The sequence below is a fragment of the Pyrgilauda ruficollis genome, unplaced genomic scaffold (assembly GCF_017590135.1).
Source record: "Pyrgilauda ruficollis isolate IOZ18807 unplaced genomic scaffold, ASM1759013v1 scaffold11, whole genome shotgun sequence".
NCBI lineage: Eukaryota > Metazoa > Chordata > Aves > Passeriformes > Passeridae > Pyrgilauda > Pyrgilauda ruficollis.
In genome coordinates this window covers 6,322,805-6,343,119 of record NW_024509210.1, presented here as the reverse complement: position 1 = coordinate 6,343,119, position 20,315 = coordinate 6,322,805, and positions in this window count along the sequence as shown.

The window sequence follows — 20,315 nt, the reverse complement described above, 5'->3', positions numbered from 1 at the left end:
ATTAATAATCTGCCTAATATAAAAACCAGGTTTTCCTTAAAAGTGAAAAGCTGTTTCCTAGTCCTTCTTTCATTACAGGAGAGGAGAGTAATAAATTTAGAGATGTATAATTAGAAGGACCTTAACTTGCTTGGCTGAAGGCAAACCCTCGTGTTAAAGGTATTTCAGTGTCTATAAAGACATTTCCTGAGCATTGCCTTGCAAAATGGAGTAATGTGTCGTGTTCTGCAAGGCAGCCAAACCTAAAATGCTTGGTGGGGGGCGTGGCTGCTGGACCCCTTCCAACAGTCAGAGCAGAGAACTGGAAACCACAAATTAAGCCAATTAACCTGATGCTTACAAGTCATGGCTAAAGCAGGACACATCCAGTATAAATTTTTCCACTATTAATCTCTGAATCTCTATCTAAATTCTATGCCTACTCATAGCAATATTTCTTTACTTTTATTTATTTATATTGTATATTTGCAAGGGCACACACATTAAAAAAAAAAACTCTCTTCTTTTTTTTCCCCTCTCTCTGTGGTGTCATTATATCAGAGGGAGTGATCTTGGACTAATCAAAACATATAAATAATCCAAAGAGGGGAAAAGTTAAAAATTAGTACAGAAATTAACTCTTCAGCAATGGGTGTTATGTGAGTGGAAGAGGATTTTCAGATACCTTGACAATGTCTAGCTAAATCCTTAAGCTGTCTGGAGATGCTATGGAGTGTTTAAGGATCCTTTTCTTAGTTCCATGCTTCAATTCAAGTTGAGAGGGAAGGTGTGTATTAATACTGAAAATGGCTTTAAAATCCATTTTGCACATTTAACAAGTAAAGAGCTGTCAAACTATTGTCAAATTATACTGAGGCAGCAGTTGGTGATAGCAACAGGCGGGCTGAGCTCAGCAAGGACTATTTCTGCTCTCCCCTCCCCATTCCTGCCACAGGAGACACTCGGGTTGAAGCCTGAGAGGCTCTGCAGGTTGTGGAGCGGGGACCCAGTCAGCTGTGGCCACTGGGGAGAGGCAGCACAGGAGCTCAGGGATTGCTAAAGTTTTTAACAGCCAGCCTAGGAATGATGTGGTTTTGACAGCCACTTCTACTGAATCAACTAAGCTAACACAGACCTGAATTAGCACTTTCGTTTTTAAATTATATAATTGTTTTCTTTTTAAATCCATTAACATGAGCGCGACTATGCCTTGAGCGAGACAGAGAAATTGGTACACTAGAAAGAGACTAGTACAGTGTAATGTGTTTAATCTGAGACAACAAAACACAATGTTTAGGGAAGTCAATGAACAGGTAAATATACATTTTTATTTGTTTGATGCCTTGGAAGTGTGACTTCTGAAGGTCTTTGCACTGCTCAGATTGAGGCGATGCTCTCTAAATGACTGATGGCTCCTGTTAAAACATGGCTTGGTTAAATGACTATGTTGGAGAGCATGAGTGTCCCCTTGCTGCACACAGAAATTAATTGCTACAAAGTGCTGCCTGATCCAGCTAAGCACTAAGGCATGGGGACAGATGACATGTTTGAAGTGAAGTGTTGGTCCAGAAGACTGAGTCAGCTTGCTTGAGATGTGTCTGCAGAGACACACTCCTATGGTCTTTTGAATTCAAAACCCCTAGAAAGTTATACTTCACTTCCTCTGATTTCCTTTTCCCTGGCATTTCACTGTTGTTTCTTTTCACTTTTGCTATTATTCTGACCTGCCAACTGCAGATTTTCTGAACCTTGAACAATAGCTGTGACTTTGCTGTGAGAACTCAGAAACTCATTAACAGAAGGACTTGGCTTTGAGCAAATGTCACATCACATTAGTGTAATTCTCAGGCACCAGCCAGCTCTCAGCTTGGCCCATTCATTTGGGCAGAGTTCAGAATACCTCCTTGCTGTATCATAGAGATATTCTGATGATGCTGATTACTTTTGTCTCCATCTGTTTTGATTGATAACTCAGGCAATTATTAGCATTCTGAACACAGCAGGATCTTCTCTCAGCTCTTGTCAGTGTAAGAGGACAGTGGCAAGGAGGAAGGGAATTTGTAAGCAGTATCCTATGGAAAATAACCTCCAGGGTCAGAAAGGATTAATGAGAGAAGTGCTGCTATAATTAATGCTGTGCATGTGTGCAGTACACATGTCTTGCATTCGGCTCTTCTTGGGGTGCAGCCCTGGGATCTCACAATAGCTAAGATGAAGATATCTGAGGCTTACTAGCAGTCTTCCACAGTGTTACTTGCATCTGTCTTTGCAGGTGAAAGGAAGGGTAACACTGGGCTTAGGAATCAGCAGCTATGCATGAGATACCCAGGAAGAGCCATTTCAATGGCAAACTGATAATTCACCATTTATCACAAGTACTGCAGAAACAGCACGGAATATTAGTTTGTACTGCTCTGTAGCATTACCCTCAGAGCTCATCAGAAGGATTTATCTTAAAATGCTACAACAGCAGAAGGGGGATGAAGCTGATTTTAGGCATCCCCAGTGCACTAGCAGGAACATTGGTCCAACAGTGCTTGACATACTTCGAAGCCTGTGTCTGCCTACAGAGCCTCTTCCTCCTCCCCACAATTTACATGGGAGGCTGTATCCATTTGCCAGCACTCTGGCAAATATCTATTCCATCAGAGTGTTTAAAAGAGCATTAAAGTCATTGCAGCAGAAAACTGAAAAGCAAAGAAACTTTATTGTGGGTGATGTATGACTCCAGGAGTCTGAATTTCAAAGCATGTTAATGCTTTTCCAGAATCTAGATGCTTCTGTTGGGCTGGGAGCACAACCAAAAGTGTCCCTGAGTTCCTAGTGCAGGGGAATAACTGAGAAAAATTAAAAAGGTGCTCGACTACATAAATAGGTAGACAGACAATGTAGCTCTTGTTCCTGGACCACAAGTAGTAGATTAAGTAGTGAGTGTGTGTTTTTGGCTGTAGCTGGCCTGCACAGTGAGCAAATATGAAAATTAAAGCAGTAGGGTGAACTTTTCTGGGGATTTGAGCAATTACAGAATATTGAGATTATTCCTAAAAGGGAGCTTAGTTTTTTCCCCTGACTGGACTAAGATCTGCTGCTTTTTATGAAGATGATGGCCCTGGTTGTGCCATTGAGGGGGCATGGTCATCTGGGAATGAAAGCAGCTCATTTCACCTGCCTACTGACTGGCACGGTCACAGAGACAGGTCTGTGTCCTCAGGGAGCAGAAACTGATCTGTGGTGTATGGCAAAGTGTGGAGAAGGGGGAAGAACAGTCACCAAGGAAAAGGAGATGTGGCCTGTGGAGATGTGGCCATGGAGCTTGCTCCCAGCACAGCTCAGCAGCTCCAGAGTGAGCTGAACAGAGCTCAGTGTGTGTAATTCACACAGTTCCTCACGCTCTGCCTCTGCTTCCACACTTCTCAGTGTCTTCCTGGCAGAACTGGCCTTGAGGGATGCACAAGGGCTCAGCCTGGAGCACAGGCTCTGCCTCTCATTTGCCATGAGATGTAAATCTCTGCGGCTGGAGTTTGTGTTCATTGCTAATTCAAATCCTGGCAGCTCTGGGAAAGCCAGATCTCATTTGAACCTCTAAAGCTCACTGACAAGGATACTGCTAAAATCCATAGCTGGTTTCATGGAGTGCAAAAGGATTTAAATCTGCAAAGAGTCTGGGCTGCACAGGGGCTGATTTGAGATCTCTTGGCCAAATGCAGTACACTATTGTTTTCTACAACTTTTTTTTTAAATCTTTTTTTCACATATAGCTTTGCTTATTTCTGGCTGGTGTTAGTGATAGTGATAAAAAGACATAACAATGTAATTTCCTTTTAAAATACAGGACTTGCACTAGAAGGGCAAGCCCAAATGAGGGTGATGCCTGAGGTATTGATGGATCTCTACTGTTACTAACTGGATTATGTCTGCTGGGCTGTCAGCCTGAAGTTAATGGAAGGGTAATGAGGAGCTAACCATAAACAAGCTTACTTGAGGAGAGGGAGTGAGAATGTTTGACACTGGACTGACTTTTAGGGGTCTCAGGTGACAATTTGAATGAGTCATTGATTTGCTGCTCCACTAGGGAAATTCACTCAGTCCACTATCAATTTCCCCTGACACTCACAACCCTCATAAGGGTTTCTGCTGTTGGTTATTTGTTACCAGGCAAAAAGAATTTGATTTTCATACTCCTTAAGTGAAACAAAGTTGGAGAAATTAGTAAGACAAACAAGGTCATCTCCAGTGCAAGGTTTTGTAAGTCAGATTCCATTTCATGCACACACAAAAAAGTAATAGCTGGTTTTCTTATTTCTTTGCAGCTTTACTTTCCCTCAAAGTAATGTGTGGGTTTGTTATTTTTTTAAGCCAATATAAAAGACAGACAATAGATGAAGCAGGGAAAATGTACAGTTCTTTTCAGAGGGGGCATTAATCTCATGATACAGGATTGGAGCTCCCAGCTCCACAGTTCAGTACTGAAATGTATTTTGGGAGCCATTAACACCATTGCTAAAGAGCTGTTACTGAGGCTTTTCCAAACTGAAATTCTTATGTGCCAGAGCAGCATTCTTTATCGTTTTACTGTGTGCTGGCTAATGGTAAATCTGCATGAAAAGCAGTCTTTGGGATGGTTGCCCAGCTCTGTAAAATTTACCCATCTCAACTGAAAATCATCATGTGGCAGCTCTCTTGAGGAACCTGGTACTTTGCACTGAAGTATAAAGTACCCAATTATTAATTTCAGATTAGTGTGTGTTACATTTTCCTGAAACAGGAACCTAGAAGAAAGTAGGTTCTCAGCTGAGTGGTGCTGTGCTCACAGGTGGGGAGGCTGGCTCCAAACCTTGTGCAATATTGTGTAAGACCTTCCAGGCACCTTTCACATAAGCAAAAAACTTTCTCAAAAAGTACTGAAAGAAATAAATGTGTCCCAAAAAAACCTTAACACAAAAATATCAGGCTCATTATTATGAGATATTGAGGTGAACCACTTCTTCAGGTGAAGTGAGGAATGTTAAAGCCGTGCATCTACTCTGGAGAGATTGAGAAAACTATCTATATTAAGAATATGCTTGTAAACCCACAAAAAGTGCTCCTGAAATATCTTTGAAGTGCAGAATGATAAAAATTTAGAAGGAAACAGCTGCCTTCTGCAATGTTTTTGGATGAGGAGTAAAACAGGATAATGTTTCCTCCCAGAATGTCAGGATTTTTTTTTAAGCAAAAGTTTCCTTTAAGGTTGACTATCACACTTGCTGCTTTTTTTATGACAACCTCAGGTTTGTGACCCACTACATAAGATCAGTGTAGATGAAGACGTACAGGTGAGATTTCCATGAGAGACTGTGTTCATTTTAACTTCTAATTTTGCTTCTATCTGCTCTGTTTGTCAAACAGGGTTTAAATAAAAATTCAGGACATCAAATAACAGATGGCAAACAGTAGGATATTAAAAGTAAAAAGCCCAGTTCCATTTCAGTTCATATTTCCTTGGAGAATCTTTAATTTTCATGTTCAGTAAGACATTGCCTGGCCTATCCCTTGTACAGATCCATGAAATGCAATCAAAGCAAGGCTTCTCTTTGCATCTCTGGTTGTTCTCTGGCTGTGCAGGGACACCTGCTTGTATTGGATCAATCTCAGCCAAAAAACAATCTTTGCTACACTTATGCTGGCAGAAGACCAATAATATCCAGGAACAATGGCTTATAAAGTAGGAGAAGGATTTTTTTTTCCTCTGTATCCTGTTAAGTCTTTTCCATACCTTCCAAAACATGAATGGTATCCGAGGTAGTGAACAGTGGCATTTAAGTGGCAGTGCCCTCAAGAGAAATGCAAAGTGATGCATTTGGTACCTCAGTTCCTCAGGCTGTCTTTTCACTTGCCACTACAAGGAAACAGTCTTCAGTCTTCCAAATAAACAAATTACTTTAATCTGAAAAGTGCCAAATAGTATTAGGTTTTTCTTTGGAATTAATCTAGGCAAAAGGAAGGCTGGCCCTCTAGGCAAGGGAGTTTTGTATCTGTAAACTACTGCTGCTCATTCTGTGTGGAGCACTACAAAATTAGTACATTGCTGATAGCTTTATATTTTCATCTGCCTACTCAGCAGTTACATTCCAGTAGCTTCCCCAAATTGGATATTAATGATTCACACTCTGCAATTTGTGTATCCATGAAGTGGAATTGCATAATCCAAAAAAACTAAAGACCATACCTCGGCTCTAACAAGATCTTCCTCTTGATTTACTGGCTGATCTTCCATTCAGCCTGATTTAATGGCAGTCAATGGATTAGCAAGTGCCAGTGCACTATCAGCCCAAAGGAGGGGCCCACTAATAGCCCTGTGTGCTGCGACGGCAGAGGAGAAAGCTGAACTTTTGTCCTGAGGCTCCCCAAAGCATTAACCCTTTTTTTGGAGCACCCCGTAGTGATGAGCCGGGGCTGTGGTGTGATGGAGACAGAGCTGTGACACAAGGGTGAGGGCAGAGACAAGCCTCTAGTGGTTAATTCTGCATGGGGCACTGCAGGAGCAACAGTATCCACTCTCCTAGGTCCTCTGGGAAATGTGTAACTTTTTTTTTTTTTTTTTTTTTTTTTTTTTTTTTTAACGAGGTTCTAAGTGCAACAGCTTGTTTTCCCTCTTGGTTCAAATGAGCTCAGTTTTGTGCTTCTGGGCGCCTTCACTTCCAGGGTATCCACTGCTAACAAAAGAGCCAACCTCCCAGCACTGAGAGTCAGCCCTTGCCCAGGAGGGCAGCGTTAGAACTGAGAAGGATAATTATGCACTGCTATATTCCCTTGCCTTATTCCACATGCCATGAGAAATTGTGCAAGGAGATGAAGCAGCGGCCATGAACTGCTGTTATTACCATTACTTATACAGTCATGAAAAGAAAGAGCCCTTGCAGAGAGCTCTGCCATTGATTTGTGAGCCTTGGTTACCCCTGAGCCTGGGATTGTGCCTTTGTTCCTTACCTGAAGTCCCCTGTTCCTCTTCCTTAGCTCAGCACTATGACAAATTAGACAAAAATTATCTCTGTGCTTGCACAGCTTGTGCTGAATCTTTAGTGGGCAGGAGGATCTAGATCATTGCTGGAACAAGATACAGGCTGATAATAACCCCTGCTATTAGTCCATTTAAAATGGGTCAAAAAGATGACCTAATTGTGATAATTGCCTTCCGGCATTGCTTGTGCAACAAACATTTTGGCTGCGTGTGTAGGCCTGTGCCCAGCAGTAGGCAGTCCTGTCTCTGATATCTGAGCTCAAAGATTAAACTTCCATTCCACAGAGCTGCCATCTGCTGCAGCTTGTGTCCAGCCACTGAAGAACCTTGATCACTGATCTTACAGCACTGGTGTTGTCTCTCTGCTTTTTCATCCCACCTTACTGGGGTGACTTCCTCTGAGTAGAGCAGACCGAATAAACCAAAATACACAAAACAACCTAGTAGGTGAACATAGAGGCTAACTAGTTCATTTAACCCCTGCCTGGAGGCAGGATAAAGTAAAAACTGAAACAGTTTTCAAAAGATATGTTTGTCCACTGAATGGCTAAGTACAAGTTCTGCATAATGGCACTGATTGAGTGTTTTAATGGGCACTGATTGAGTGTTTCAGGCTTGGTGCTGTCACCTGCAGCCACTGTGTGTGTGACACTGCTCTGTTTATGCTGCCAGTGAACTGAGTGAGGCCATCATTGCCCTGATCTCCTGTGGTCCCAGCATTTGTGATAAGAAGGTAGGATGGCACTATTTCAGCTGAGCCAAAAGGAGCCCAGGCTACATTTGCAGTCCCTTGTGCATGGTTTTGTTTGCTCTACTTTGGTGGGAGAGAGGCATGCTGGTGTGTAACCTGTTACAGGAATTCTGGACTGCTCCCAGCACCAACAGAGCTGAAATGCAGCTTTTTAGCAGACTGTCATCAATTACATATTGGCATTTTAATTAATTTCTTTTACTGCTTGGAGACATTTAAACTTGAAATGCTTGTGGGCATGAAGGCAGCCTTCTATCAGCCCTACAATCCAGCACCAGGAACTCTCTGGCTGCCCTCTGGGGCTAGCTCAGGACTTGCAGAAGTGATGTACAGAGCCCAGGTCTGGGAGGAGGTGACTCTGGATTAGGATGTTTGAAATGGGTTGGTGATGAGGACCACCTACTGCTCTGGACTGAGTGTTTTGAGTGGCAAGTATGTGGCATAGTAATCTCTGAGAGCCAGATGGAGTGGATTTAATGTCAGGAGACATTTTCCAGGGATCAAAGCAGCTTATAGAAATAATTTATTTTTACCTTTAAATTAAGAGAAATATGCTAAATGTTAAAATAGCCCTTAATTCATGAGCTTCATATCCCTGGGGTATGATTAGCACCAGATAACTGGGTCTCCCTGCTGTGCCTTGTTGCTTAGTTACGCTACACAAGTACACTGTGCTTTCATTTTCTGTCTTATGTGAGCAGAAGCAGCATGATATAAAAGTTCAAAAATCCTGAAAGACTCTGAGAGTACTCTCAGCTGTATTCCAAATCACTTGGGCTTCAGCAACACCACATGCACCGTGCTTGCTGTGAAAGGAAGGAGGCTTATGCTGATGGTGGGTGTAAATCAGCAGAGACCCCATTAGCTGCAGCTGCTGGATTAAAGCAGGGCAAACAGACTCAGAATCATGCCCAAAAGACTCATCCTTTGTGGAAGTAATTTGTTTTCATTAAGAGAGATTAGCATCACAGCGGTATGATAAAGTTAAAAGGCCTTGGAAGTGCTATTGTTGTTCTTAAGTAAATACTGATTCCTAAAAAAAACAAAAAAAAAAAATTAGCAGATTGCATATTTATCTCCTAAACCAGAATTGCCTTGAAGAGCTAGATACTTGAAAAGTGCACAGTGTCTTCCTTTTTACTGGCTTTATTAATGAGGATTTGGTTGTATTGTAAAAAATCAGAGCTGGATTATGCTGGGTCTCATAAGAGCCATTGGTCTGGTGCAGCTGAGAAATCTGGGGAAAGTTAAATGCAGAAAAATGTGAGGACCTGCAATGGAGAGAGGGACATCAGTGGGTTGCAGAATAAGGCTTCTGTTCACTTTGAGTTTTTCTGCTGACTGTATGGAGAACATGTCTTTCACAACTCTTTTTTACTGTCAAAATACTTAGCTTCCTATTTTGTTTGTACTGTTAATGGATTCTTAAATACAGGTACATAAAGGTCTCACAGGAATTAAGATAAAACACAGTTTTGCTTAAGAAAACTATCCAGCAATCCAAATGGTTTTGCAAAAGTTCTGAAACACCTCACTCTCAATACATGGTTGAGTGATAACAGCAGTTTTCTTGGGGGACTGCTAATATTTCTTTGCCCACAGTGACTACAAAGTCTGTTAACACCAGCTGCTATTTATCCTTCTATTTCATGGCTGGGTCTTCAACTACACAAAGATTAGAGAACAGGGAGGTTAGTAAATATGGTAGTTAATTCCCTCAGACTGGAATGGGTCAAAGATCTTTAGATTCCTCTGTATTATTTTGGTTAGCTGTTAAATTTTACTTTTTGGGGGGTTTTTTGGTTGTTGGTTTTTGTGGGTTTTGGTTGTTTTATTTTGGTTTTTTTTTTTTTTTTTTTTGAAAGAGGACTATGAAAAATACGCCTCAAACAGTAGTTCAGCAGTAGTTTTAAATGGTGATTTAATAAGTGTATGTTAAAAATTAGTTTTCCACTTTCAGTGGGGGAGGTGAGGGACATGCTAATGTAGTAAGGCAAAGAACTGGCAAAAGAGGGGATTCTCATGAGTTGGCAGTTCTGTTCTAGCCTTTGGAGGGTGAACACAAGATGCTGTTTTCTGGCAAAGAGCAGCTCTGTTGATTGCCTCATTCATTCTTGAGGTTTATGTCAATGAGCCATTGTTTTTTCGAGGGTTGGGAATACCCAATACTACTGTTGTTACATGGACTTGGTGGAAATGTTCTCTTGCCAAGGCCAGAGTAAGCAAAGAGTGAGGAAATCTTGAGGTGACCAATTACTATAATTTTCCTTCAACTGACTTTTGACAGATGATGGCTCCAAAATGGTAAAACCAAAGCAGCGGCTTTGCCAACTTTATTGCTTTCATTTTCAGTATTTTTAAGTGATTGATAGATATACTCCTCCCTCAGCTATGTTCTGCTTATTCTAATACACATTTTACACTGTGATCCCTGCTTTTAATATCCTTCTATTTAGACAAGCAGCCAGCCTTTCTGTAGCAACAGAAAGCTGTATAATTTACTGAGAAAACAGTTCCTTTCCTGGATACTTACTAATATGAAAGAAGTTTTTATCCTGGGGAGCCAGTGGTTCTTCTTCTGCTACCTGTGGTAGATAAGATATTGCATATTTAACTAGAAATTAATAAAGACAAGAGACCTCATTTTCACTTGTAATATCTCCAAGGCACTCATCAGCAGGCTCCTTGGTTGAGAGCTTTTGCCTGGTTTTCAGCTCACAAGCCAATAAAGTTGCAGATATGTGGGAATGCAGTGGGCTGACTTGGTCCACGTGGATTTTACATATTCATCCCATTAGTAAGGGACAAAGGGATCTTCCCTTTTATATTTGAGTGAAGGGGTTTTTTTTCCTATTTGACATGAACACATGCAGTCAGTAAGACAGTAACCAACCCTGTAAAATCCTTAAATGAAAGAAGAGAAGGAAAATGCATGACAGAAATATATATATTTGGTTTACCTTCCTGAGGAAAAGTCCTTCCATGGGAAAACCTGCCCTGCTTGCACAGTGTGAGAATGCTTACTGCAGAAGAGATAACTTCTGCCTCATAGTTTTTCTGAATGCAACATGACTGCAGTTTGAGATAGATTTAAATCAATGTGGATGATAGTTAAGTATTCTGGTTTAAAAATGAAAAATTGATTTTCACCAGGAGGCTATTTCAATAAGGTCAAGAGGGGCATGGCAATTGAGTAAATCGCCTTTTGTTCACAGTTTACCAGATCTCTGTCACAATAACTTAAGCATGTAAACATTTGTAAAACTAGTTTCCCTTGAGGGAAAAGTGGTTATCAGGGCCTTCTCCTAGAGAGAGAGGAGCTTGGCTCTACTGCTTATATCAGTAAGCATTGATTGAGTTCAAAGGAACTCTGTGGATTTACATATCCAGAAGTCCTGCTCAGGAGATTTGACACCTCTAACCTGTTTTGCTTGCTACCTCTGATACAGTGTGGTTCAGGTGGTGCAATTTGGTGTCCTCTCTGCCCTGGACATGTGTTTTAAGGGTTTATTTTACTTCTCATTATCCTGCTCTGATTCTGTTAGTAATAAATTCACTTTACAACTTTAGGTTGAGGCTGTTTTGTCCTTGCAGTGTTTTCTCCTCATCCCTATCTCAACTCCAGAACCCTTTGTTTTGTTTTTTTTCTTTTTTACTCTCCTCTGCCCAGCTGTGTCAGGGGAGGGTGAGCAAACAGCTTTTGTGGGCACCTGGCATTGGGCCAGTGTCAAACCACGACAGATGGCTAATCCTGAAATTCAGCCTTGAATTATGTGCATGGTTTTTCTGCCTGTAAGCTTGTGATTGTAGTTTCTCAACTTTCTGACCCACCTGAAAGTGCCACAAGCCTGATGTGATGTGCTGTGGTGGGGAGCTGTGAAGAGCTGTGTCAGACTGCCAGGGTCCCACACAATTTGAAGGGATGCCATAAAGAGCAGCCTCTTACTGGGTCTGGACAGCAAGGTCATGCATCTGGAAGAACCTGAAGAAGGTTCTTCCAGATGGGAAGACGGCTGTCTTCTCAGCCTTGTTTTTTTCTGAGGGGTGGGATCTGTTGGGATGTGTCCATTTCCCATGTCAAACCCTCAGGACAGTCCAAGAGTCATCCTGCTGTTAGTCACAGGATGCTGAGAGCTATTTCTTATCCTTGTTGCTGTCCTGCTGCTCGAGACCATGGAGTGTATGCACTTTGTACACAGGCAATACTGGGTCTAAAGTCTGGTAACTGCTGCAGCAAGGAACAGGTAGTTTGATTTCCCCTGGGAACTTGCAAAGATCTAATAGCCATGGGATGAGCAAGGTATATGTTCATCCAACCAAGCAGTGGGAATAAGGGGAAACATCCCAGATTTTCATGAAGCAAACTAAACCCTACCTTTTCTGGCTTACCTGTTTCTAGCTGTCACAAAAGTCTCTAGGTTTGCTCTCTTTTCTTAGAAACTATTTGTCTGTTGTCACAGTCAAAGTGAATTTCAGGTTTCATGAACTTCCTTTCACCTGATTAGACATAAGCTGTTCTAGGAAGCTGTTTTTCCTTTTATCCTGGAAGTTTTAAAAATGCAAGGATCAGTAAAAGAAAGTTGTAGGTATCATCTTCAGAGAATATTGTGTTTCTGAGTGGAGCTGATCAATATGGAAATGCTGTGCAGTGTAATATTCACACTATCTCTGTACATATTTTACAAGTGGAGAGCACGGTGGGTTTTTTGGGGTTTTTTTTTTTGGTTTTTTTTTTTGGTTTGTTTTTTTGTTTTTGTTTTTTTTTCTCTACAAGTTTTGACAAGAGAAAACTCTAAATGCAGCTTCAGTGATTGTAGCATGGGGAATGCAGATGATGGGAGAAAGGTTGTACCCTGTTAGCTTCTTTTATCTGGCTGGGGTCTGCCAACAGTAGGAGTGGAAATAAACCTGTTGTATCTGGAAAGCAGAGTAGGAATTGACTCTGAAGGAGGAGCTTAGGAGAAATCCCAGCCAGAGACTATTTGAGCTGATTGACTGTGCAGCTGAAACCTGAATTAACACCACTAGATGAGAAAGTCAGAGCTGTCCCCAAGAGCTAACCTGCATTTTAAACCTACAGTGCAGTTCTGCAAAGCTCTCTTTGTTGGTCTCCTGATAATGTCTTCTTTGCTCAACATATTGTGAAAAAGTTTAACCTTCCCTATCCAAACAGACACACACTTGACAATTGAAAGAGCCTCCTGAAGTTCCTTCTCCCATACTAGATGTGTTCCGTTTTTTTGTGGCCACTTGAGACTTTAAGCACCTGCTCAGGGAAGTGGATCATCAGCTCTCCCAGCCATCAGTGCACTGGGGCTCTGGGGTGGAGCTGTTTGCACCTCCTCATCACTGACACATCCTCCCCACCTCGAGGAACAGTCCTACAAGGCAACCTCTTTGTGACACAGGTGCTCATTTAATTTCAGCAGTTGCTCACATGCAGTGAAGCCAAGTGTGGCTCCTGGGGAATTCTGTTGACTCCAGGAGATTTACCGTGGCGTAAATCAGAGGCCAAGTGACAGAGAAAGCCCATATGTTCTCCTGGAGTGCTGATTACGGGGGAAAGGAGCTGGATCAGAAGAAAATGATTGCACCCAGATTGTTTTCAGTGTTTTAATGACTAGCTTAAGGCAGCAAATAAAAACAGAATCAGAGGTGATTTATATTTTTGCTGAAATCTAAACAGGTCTGGCCCTAGGCATTTGCATTTGTTCTTGTCTAACACTGTGGCTGACTTCAAACCTCTTGAACTGCATGAATTGCAGAAAGAGTGAAGTGAAAGCTGCTTGTATAAGTCAGTGTCAAGGCTCTCAGAGACAACAGAAAGGGCAGGAGCAGAAAAGGCATGGGTATAGGTATGGGAAGAATTGGGCTGCGGAAATGGGTTGCAGAGGATGAATATATTTGTAGGGAAAGCACTGCTATCCATGGGAAATACCTTCCACTCTCCTCCCTGATTAGCAATAGCCACTGTGATAAACCTGTCTCATTGAGATAAAGAATTATTACAGAATCACAGAATATGCTGAGTTGGAAGGGACCCACAAGAATTATCAAGTCCAACTCCTGGCCCTGCACAACACCATGCCCAAGAGTCACACCATGTCCCTGAGAGTGTTGTCCAAACACTTCCTGAACTGTGTCAGGCTTGGTCCTGTGACCACTGCCCTAGGGAGCCTTTTCTAGTGCCCAGCCACCCTCTGGGTGAAGATAATTTTTCTAATATCTACCCTGATGCCCGCTGGGACACAGTTGGCCCTCCTGGCTGCCAGGGCACTGCTGAATCATATTCAACTTTCCATCAGCCAGGTCCCTTTCTGCAGTGCTGCTTTCCAGCATCTCATTCCCCAGTCTGTCCACACATCCAGAGTTATCCCACCCCAGGTGCAGAATCCAGCACTATCCATTATTGGAATTCATATCATTGGTGATTGTCCAGTGCTCTAACTTGTCAAGGTCTCTCTGCAGGGCCTCCCTGCCTTTGAGGAGTCAAAGGCTCCTCCCAGCTTTGTATTCTCTGCAAACTTGCTCAGTATCCCTCCCAGTCCTGCATCCAAGTCATTTTTGAATATGTTGAAGAGCACAGGGCCTAATATAGAGCCCTGTGGAACTCCACTAGTGACAGGCCGCCAATCTGGTGTCAGCCCATAATGTGTTTATCCAGCTCTGGACGTTTTGTCCAGGAGGATCCTGTGAGAGACAATATTGAAAGCTTTACTGAAATCCAAGAAGATGACATCTGCTGGTTTCCCTTGGTTAACAAGATGGGTTACCCTGTCATAAGAGGAAATAAGCAGGTCCTTCTTCTCATGAAGCCATGCTGGCTGTGACCTACAGCTGCATTGTCTTTCAGGTGTTTTTCAATACCTCCCAGAATCATCTTCTCGATAACTTTACCAAGCACTGAAGTGAGACTGACAGGCCTGCAGTTTTGGGGTTTCCATCTTGCCTTTCTTGTCAAGTGGGATCGTTCCTCAAGGACCTGGGTGTCTTTTGTTGTATCCACTCCACAGCTTTAGCTGAGCAGGAGAGGAAAAGGAGCTAAGACTTCAAATATGACTGAAAAGTTTTGCAGCCTGTCCTGAGCTTTCATTTTTTACTCCCTACTCCAAGTCCCAAACAGAAGGCTGCCTCCAGAACCAGCAGCACCAGAGTGATTGGCCCTATGCATAGCCAAAACCAACTGCCATCTAGGGCAGCACCTTGTTATTAGAAGGAGAAAAAGGTGACCCAGAGCCCCGTAAAATAAGGGTTTTGCTGCTATTAAGGGAGGAGCTGAGATGTGGGACAGCAGCCACTGATATACATTAATAGCAGAGAAACACTCCCTGTCTTTCCACAGGCAGGGCTTGCCATTGCACTTCATTTTTCTCTGGTCACAAGAGCAGCCTCCCAGACTTCCCAGGGCTGTTTCTGGCTCTCTATCCCAGTTTTGTCTCTCCAGAGTTTAGTTTTGCTTACATTGCTGAAAAGCTGTTGTCTGTGTCTGGCAGTAATTCTGAGGACCACAGTCATTAGATCAGCAGGCTGGGACCAAGTTCACCCTCTTTGGGTATATCAGTGTCCTCCAGGATGAGGAAGCTCAGAAATCTCATAGCCAGAAGCCCTGAGCAAGGAAAGAGGGCTGAAGCCCTTTCTATATAGGCAGTGAGGCTGTAGCAAAATCTGCATATTAAATGGCTGTTTGCTTTATACATGGCATAGCCCCTCTTGCATTCAAATTCACATAAAAGAGATGGTGAAGTCTGTTCTTCCTCACTCACTCGGTGATGTGCTGTGGGTGTTTCAGTGACACACAGCTCACAGCACCATTTCTCAGCTTCTTGTTAATGCTTGCCACAGCAGAAATCTCATTCATGGATGACACTGATCTTATCACAGATATTGATTCATCAGCCCGAGCTGAGTATTAGCAATGAATTTTTCCTACACAGTTCTTTGATGGTCCTGATGTCTGATACCAGTGTAACAAGCTGGTGTTGGTTGATGTAGAGTGGGTGGTCTCAATGGAGGGGTTTTTTTTTCAACTGAGGGTTCTCTGTTATTCTGTGAGGACTTGATGTGTGGGTTTGGATTCAGTATTCTGCATCAAAGGGACTCCTAATTTCTTTTTCCAGCAGTTTCCACTGAACTCCAAATGTCTTTTGCACAACAACAGATCAAAATGGGGAGGAAGGATGAGGTGAACTGCTGATATTTGCTGGTATTAATTGGAATGACTCTTCCAAATGAAATCTCTCATTAATAAGTTCCATTTTAAAGTTTTAATCCTGGAAACTGGAATTTGGGGTGTATTGGAAAAAACAATTCCAGGGAATGGAAATTTTAGCTGTTGGAATAATTTATGGTTTTGTTTTCAGTTGTCTGTTCTCATTCTGTTTGGGGACTAGCTGTTGGAATAATTTATGGTTTTGTTTTCATTTGTTTCATCTGTTCTCATTCTCTTTGGGGAATATGGGGGAAAGCAAGGGAAATTCATAGAAACCATAAGGCATTTTAGATGCTTTTGTGATCTCCAGATTTCCAAGGTTCAGTTAGAAGCAATAGCCATTTCAGGGAAGGATGACGGTTCCCTCTTGTGCAAGTCAAACCTGCCTGAGTAGGGACCATGGGTACTCTTGAGTCCTTACAAATCACATTTCCCAGGGGACATTTTCCTGTGCCAACAGACTGTTGAATCATCCTCAGAGTTTTTCAGGATTGAGTTTTGATGCATTACTGTTCACTCATCTACTTCTTGCAGCTATCTCTGTGACCAAATAAGCAACGTCCTGGGCATTGTCTGTTCTCTTCAATAGTATTAAATATATATATAAAGCCATGCAGCGGTTCCTGTCGGAAAACTGCAGGACACAGGCACAGAGAGAGATGTGAGAGACAAGGTGTTGTAAGGGACAGCACCATCTGCTTTGTTGACAGCCACTTGTGCAGAGAGGACAAGGCACTGATTAATTTGTCAAGGACTGATGTGAAGACCTGTGAAAAGAGGCAGATATGTGTATGCACAATGCACCAGGAGGTGTGGGGGGCAATGAGGTGCCTGTCAAGACGAGAGGGAAGGGTGATAGAGGCTTTCAAAATGGGTATTTGGACACCTCACTTGGGGAATGGGACAAAGGCATTGACACAGCTGGCTGCAAGACCACAATGAGTTGCAAGTTGTTGCTGAGCAGCAGAATATAAGTATAGGTAGTTATTTATGGTGCACAATGAGATGTGAAAAAGAAAGTGCAGGCTGGCTGCTAATCCTAGGTTGTTTTATATATTTTTTTAATTCTTTTTTCTTTTTTCTTTCACTGAAACCTATGGGCTAGAAGGTCTGCTAATCTCCACTAATTGGCAGTGCTGCTGCCAGGCTCATGCACAAGGGATAAAGGAGCCAGAAGGATGAGGGACTGCCAGGGCCATAGAGTGGAGGGATAAGACACACCAGTGGTCAGTGAGTGTTTTCACAGCTGCAGTCCACTCCGGGCTTTTCCCCAGGCTCTGTGTTCTCCTAAAGCCATGCTACAAAATCCAGACAAGTTATGTAATTAAACAAATTAAAACCGGTCTAGAGGCATTTCTGTCAGCCTGGCTAACAAAGACAAAAATTGCTTCTTTCACAGAAAAGCTGCAAAAAAGAATTATCTTCTAACAATAGGTGCCAGTACTTTAGATGAAAAGAGAAGTATGATCAAACATGGATGGCAAAGACTGAAAAGTTTAGGGAGAATTTTTTGGGGGAAGGGAGTTTCAAGCAGACTTGTAACACTCTCATCCCTTTTATCAATTATCTGTAAAGTAGACCTGGAAGATAATGAGGGACATTAACCTTTTGGCCAATTCAAGTTGCCTGTTTGTGGTAGTAGTTATCTATGGATCAACAAAAATAACAGGTGAAGACCCCTAACTCACAATAGCTCAGTTCTGGGCTTTTCAGGTCTTACACTGACAGACAGTTTATGGCAAGGGTCCATTGCTGAAATAAATCCATCTGGCATGGCATATTTGAGTCCTCTAGAGAAGCTTCCATATGGAGTCAAAGAAGCAAAGAGGAATGCTCTCCCATCCTCAGCACTGCATTTTTGAAAATGAGGAGATTAATACCACAAGTACCATTCCATCCTCTTACAGAGACATGCATATACCAAAAAAGAGAGTAAAATTGTAAGAATAACTCAATTTTTAGGGACTCCATACCAAAAGTGTACAGACCTCTCAAGACAGGATGCTTTGAACTGGACATGTACTGTTCTCCAATCTAATCCAGTTCAGTAGAAGTAAGGTGAGGAAGATGAAAGGGTTGAAGTACTGGAGGTTCTGCTGCTCTAGGATGCTCACACATTCATTGCCAATCAAAGTTATGTGGATTGTGTGGAGAGTGGATGCAGTGTGGATTGTGTGCAGAGACATTAATCATAGAACAGGTATCAATTAAAGGAAACTGCCAATTTTCTGCCAATTTTAAGGGCACCAGATGCTTAACGAAAGAAATTCCATTTTGAACTCATTGCAAGCAACCCAACAGAGCAGTGCAGTCTGCTCTTCCACTGACAGGCAAAGAGGGACTGGGGCACAGATCCCTTTCCCTTCCACACAGAGTCTTTACTAATCCCTTGGTTACAATAAAGATTTGTCTCAGTTACAAACTCCTAGTCAGACTTCTAAAATACTGCCCAGCAGCAGGATTGATGTTGGAGCTGTGGAGACAGACCTCTGCCAAAGTATAATTGCAGGATTGGGGACTTATGTTAATCAGAAGTTTGTTCCTGAATCTACCATGAAAAAAAATCAGTGGCTTTGGATTGGACCTTCATTTATGCTGTTTAGCTACCATGTACCAGACTGATTTCTAACTGGCTGGCTTAGTAGGTTTTAAGATGTGAGTGTCCACCTCCTTCAGGTTTTAGCTTGGAAGATTTGAGTCACTTGGGAAAACTACGTCATAATTACTGTGAATCCTGGTTATCAAAAATTCATCTCATGATAAAATGTGTTTTTCTTGCTGATTTTTCCAGAGGAAGGAGGAGGAAAATTGGAGTTACTGGGCAAAATTTTGGAGGTATTTTTAAATAATCTGTGGAGGGTGGATTTTATTCTAGGTTTCAGGGTGGCAGGGATTTGGGGTTTTTTTGAGGTGGTGTTTTTGTTTTAGTTTGGCTTTTTAATTTGGTTTGGGTTGTTTGTGGTTGCTTTTCTTAATTTTTTTTTTCTGATGTTTAATGAAATTTTGGCTGATAAAATGCCTCATGAGACATCCCAGGCAATTCACCCTGTGTTTTACATGCTATCAAAATACATGGCTCCAGCCTGTGCAGCTGCTTGCTGTCAGGTTCATTACATCCTGAGCATCCATGGCCCCAAGTGGTTCCTGCTGCAGCCTCTGTCACTCATTCGTTGTGGAGATGACAGACTGAGAGAGCTGATCCTCGTGGAGGTGGGACTGGGGCTGCCTGATTGATTGTCCACAGAGGACAGCAGGCACTGAGTCAGTCTGCGGGGAAGGAGGATACAACAGGCAGCTGGTTTTGTCTTTCTCTGGAGCATTTCCTTCACATTCCTGCACAACATGTGCTTTGTTTTGCCTTTGTTCCACGTAATAAACTGACAATGGCTATGGATTTTAAATCTTTTTTCCTTTTGTTTCTCATGTGTTCCTAGAAATTGGAGAGGAAAGTGATGCTGTGTGTTTCAGACAAAGCCAGTTTGTCCTCTAAAGAAATGCTTTACTGCATCCAGTGTTGAATCATCTAGAAGTGCCATCACAAACAATTACACCTCGGTGCTTGACATTCCCAAACAGAGAAGTGAGAGGGTGGACTTTTGGAGCACACTTCTCCTAAATGCACTGGTTTAACTCCACAGCTTCAGGGAATCACTGCTGCCTGGCAGAGTCAGCTGATTGCCGTGGAGCAGTGTGTGTGGCACAGGCGTGTGAGCCGTGCAGTTCACTGCTCAGCGCCCTGTCCCAGGCACACATGGCACCCCCGCCATCCAGGGGACACCCACAAGCTAGTGGCACTGGGAGGTTGCCAGCTTGGCCCCAGGAAAGGCTGACAAGAGCTGCCACAAAGCTTCCCCAGCAGGGAAGGACGTTGGCGTGGCTGCAGCAGCTGCCACCTTGCTCTGAAGAGGTGGAACCTTTTGCCTTAGAGGATGAGCAAGGCTGCAAGGTGCACAGGCAGCAGGATCAGCAGTCACCTGGGCTAGTGACCCATGGTGAGGACAACCAAGGCGCCTGGATCTGGGCCAGCACTGCAAGGGCTTCACCTTTCCCTCTCTCTGCCAGGTTGCTGATTCAAGTTTGCCTGGAGCAGCATGTGGTGTAACTTGACTTTTAGTGCTTGTTTTAAAAAGTCCAGCTCTCTCCACATGGCAGGATTTTTAAATGACAGGTGTGTGTGCTTCTATGAAAACATTGTCCTATTTCCCTAAACCCTTAGCTAAGTGGTCTCGTCAGGTGAACAGTCAAAAAGAAAGGCAGGAGAGGAGCTGATGTCACAAAACCACCATTTACAAAGGATCTCTATATCGTGCACAGTTCATCCAGGCAGGTGATTATTTAAGATCATTGTTCAATTTAAAATGTCATGAGAATTTGAG